The sequence below is a fragment of the Dermacentor silvarum genome, chromosome 10 (assembly GCF_013339745.2).
Source record: "Dermacentor silvarum isolate Dsil-2018 chromosome 10, BIME_Dsil_1.4, whole genome shotgun sequence".
NCBI classification, from domain to species: domain Eukaryota; kingdom Metazoa; phylum Arthropoda; class Arachnida; order Ixodida; family Ixodidae; genus Dermacentor; species Dermacentor silvarum.
This window is the reverse complement of record NC_051163.1, coordinates 8,525,317-8,529,429: the sequence shown is the minus strand read 5'-3', so window position 1 is coordinate 8,529,429 and position 4,113 is coordinate 8,525,317.

Here is a 4,113-nt window from a genome sequence, read left to right as displayed (position 1 = left end):
TGGAACCTCCAGTCCCATGCGCAGCGTAAGGTGCCGTGGCGCCATCTGTTGGGCAAAACCTAAAACACTTTCTCGGCTCTCGGTGGCGTCTCAGGCCTAACACCGTCAAAACAAAACAACCGATCTCAATATAACGACAAGAGAGCGCCGATACTTAGTCTACAGCTAGCGATGAGGTGAAGCGATGACTGATTGTGCTATTTATTTTTTGCTGTCACAGCAGAGAGCAAGTTGCAAGAGCGAATTCAGATCGAGCGGGCAGATTGATTGCTGCCATGTTGTTGTGCAATCGCTGTCCCACGGATGTCGTCGCGCTGACTTCCGGGCGACAAGCGATATTTTCTGGCTGGCCAGAAACCGGCGACACGACCAGCGACAGCGACGGATAGCCCTCCGCGACGGCAAAACCTGTCGCTCGTCGCCGTCGCTTGTCGCTGTCGCTCGAAAATCGCGTGCATGCGGTACGGAATGTCGTGAACGGAATGTCGTGTGTCGGAAGCAGTGGCTCCATAACATCGGGAGAAGGGATTTCGCCCCTTCTAAGCACGCCGTTCTTTGCGAGGTGAATGTTGCAGCTTTCCTCATATTTGTGGATGAAGTTGCATGGAGATTTTAATGCTCTTCGCATAGCCGGACTCTTCGTTCAGTTCAATACAGAGCAGCGATAACTGTGCATATAGTTTTTTTCTTAAAGTGAGTCGGCTGAAATTTTTGTTGACTCTTCGAGCCGTGACAAAGCTTTTTGTGTTTTCGCGCGTGCGTTAGTTTTCAAATGTATGTAATTTGTGAGTTAATGCCTGTAACTCATATTTTGTAGTTGTGTGCGTGTGTGTGTGCGTGTTTGTGTATGTGCGTGCGTGTGTGCGTGTATGTGTGCGCGCGCGCGCGTGTGTGTGCGTGTGACCCTTGCGCCTGATACTTGTGAAGCCAAGGAACTATTTTACTCTTATTGCGTGCTTATTGTATCTTTGCAAAGTTTCAATACTGCGAGCATTTCTTTTTCTTTGCGTACTTTATGTTGCGAAGGCATGAACCGCAATATATAGGTAGATGAGTGGTATTATGTATTATTCGCGCATGCTCATTAAGTACAAGCCACGCGCTTCTGATAATCTCCCTCATTTCTGATAAACTTGCCATCTTGAAGTCTGTAAGTTAATTATCAAGTGCCAGTCTTAGCAGTTTCCGTGTAAGCAACCAGCCTTTTGTTGTTGTTGTTGTTTTTTTTTTTTTTTTTTTTTTTTTGAGAGAGACTTAGGTTACTCCCAGAGGTGATGGAATGTAATTTCTCGTCGTTTCACAGTGACGGAATACAGGCACGTGTGTAAAGTTCTATGTTGGCTGTTTCGCAAACACAGCACGTATTTTGCACAGTGGCATTGGTACAAAGGCTTTTGGCCCACTCATTTTGGCGAATTCACTTTAAGTAAACTATCACATTTCTTCTTGGTTACCTTCTCTGAGCATTTTAAGAACGAAGATTGTGAACCAAATTCTAGTTTATACTCTACGCTGCTTATATTGTATGCACCCAATACACCTCCGCGTTACGGACTATCCAAGTGGCGACGTAGAGGTAAACAGCTCAGCCACTGCTTGGTACTCATTTTTTCGGAGCGCTTCCGCCTGTATTTATCGAAGCGTCCTCAAAAAAAAAATGTCACGACGTTCTATCGGAAACGTACTTTCGTCATGATAGTTTCACAAGGGATAAATTCCCACACAACGCTTGAAAGGGCCGAATGCGGCTGCAGCGAGCCACTGGAGGGTTCAGCGCCGCGCCGGCCCGGTGAGGGGGAGAAATCCGAGGAGAATTGAGGAGGAAAGCGCGCGCGGGGGAGAGTGTCGCTACTTTCTAACATCAAGGGGTTTTAACCGCCGCCGGTCTGCGCATTCCAGAGGGGTGACGTCGTAGCCGTGGTAGACGCACTGGCGCCGGCGCGCGCTCGCTGTGCAGTCGCCGTCTGACACTGCGCTGGAGCCGCTGCGCTTCTGACTGGCGTTTGCCAGTGTGGTATAGCCATGGAGAAGGAGAGCGCAAATGCTGCACAACAGCGCAGAAGAACGGAGAAGCTTGACTCATCGGATCCCGAAGTAGTTGCCTGGCAATTAGCGGTTGAGCGTAGGAGACAACCAGGAAAGCTAAGAATAATCAGCTGAACCTTTGCTAACGCTACGTATATCCTGGCATAGCCGAGCTAAGCCACTGCAACTTTTTTTCATGTTGTTTTCTAAATGCTTTTAAATTGTGTTCTTGCTCTTTCTTCTCGTGTTTTGTTGTACGGCTGCTTGGTCCTCGGGCTACATTATATTTAGAATGAAGTCAATAAAAAGATAAAGGTATCGATGTTTGTTTGCTTTGGCCCCATACTTAAGCCCACGTACTATTGACCTATGGAATTTTCTAGCTGGTAATATCCGTTCCCTCCCATCCAATGAATTTTTCGCCGCACCAGCTAGCAGTGCAGCCTAATAACATTTCCTCTATATTTTGTTATATTTCTATGCGTGGCTATAACCATACATAGATAGGTTGCACGGACGTCATCGTGGACGCCATATTTGTGTACCAGTGGGTCGAGAAGCGGCGTAAGCAAGAAACATGACAGCAACGACAGGCGCGTCTGGCGTCGAACGTCACACTGATAACAGTGATAAACCGGTGGAAAACAATCGCCGTCAAAAAGCAAGACAGTGTGCGCGTGATAAAACGTTGTACTGACATCATCGTAGTCGCCATCTTTGGGTACCAGCGCGGTTAGAGATGGCTGCTTGACGTCACATGAAAGTTATCTATACTCTTTTTGTACTTTCGACTTGTAGCCCTTCCTGAGTTGCAGTATGTTCAAATAAATAAAATAGTTTTTTATTGCTGTTACAGAAGCATTTTACAGGATCACTCGCCGCAGTGGCTAAGCGGCTATGGTGTTGCGCAGCTAAGCACGAGGTGGCGCGATCACATCACGACCGCGGCGGCCGTATGTCGATGAGGGCAAAATGAAAAAAAAAAACGCCCTTGTCCCCTGCATTGGGGGCACGTTAAAGATCCTCTGCTGGTCAAAATTAATCCGGAGTCCCCAAGCTACGGCGTGCCTCATAATTAAATCGTGGTTCTGGCACGTAAAAACCAAGAATTCACTTCATTTTACAGGAACGGCAATGCTACAGTCTAACGGTACTCCGCGAATCGAATTTCATCAAATTAAAGCTTCGGGTGAAATTGCCAATGTTCTCCGAATTGCCAATCGCCTTCCAATTCCATCCGCATCTGGCTTGCTCCCCGCTGTGTCCTTTTGTGGTGAAGATTGTGGGAATCCTCGGGTCACATGACCATCGCGTCGGGCGCACGCGCGCCAGGCAGGGTGGGGAGAGGGGAAACTTTCATTTCGCGGGCAGCGCCACCACCACCACCAGGCATGTTCACTCTGATCCATTACGTCACGCTACCTGGCCCGAAATTTCCATTGCCAATTGGCTGGCGTGACGAAAGCGATGACGTCAAAATCACTGTTGCTTACTCGGGAGCATCCCCATTAGATTCTAAGGCAATCGGGCCAGGTAGCATGACGTCATGGATCGGAGTGAACAGGCCATGTGCTATCTAAATGGTGTTGGCAAGGCACGGGAATCCGTGCCAGCATTCTGACAGCGCGTGTTCGCGGTCATCGAGTGACATCTATTGATGTTTGTTTGCCTGTGCGCGCGTGGCACCATGCTTGCCAATTAGTTAGCGAATGTTAACTGCAATTTACACGACTGATAAAACTATACGAACCTTTCAGCGTGTAGTTGTCTAATACTTGAATGATACAATGATTCGCCTTTCGTGCGAAACTGCTTTTTTTTCTGCGATTTTGCATTGTTATGAATAAGGTGTTTTATAGAAGTAAGCTTTCAAAAATGTTTAAATGTACTTTGCGTCTCTTAAGGCCTTCTAATATGCCACTCGCGGGCCGTGCATGCGTCGTCGATCGCTATCGACGATAGCAATCGTCCGCATAAAGGCAGCGCAAATCCAAGGCAGTGACAAGTGCGTGTCGGCTCAAAAGATAGCGATTATTCTGAAACGGGATGGTGGCGCCATCTATCACCTTTTTTGCCTTACCCGCTTAT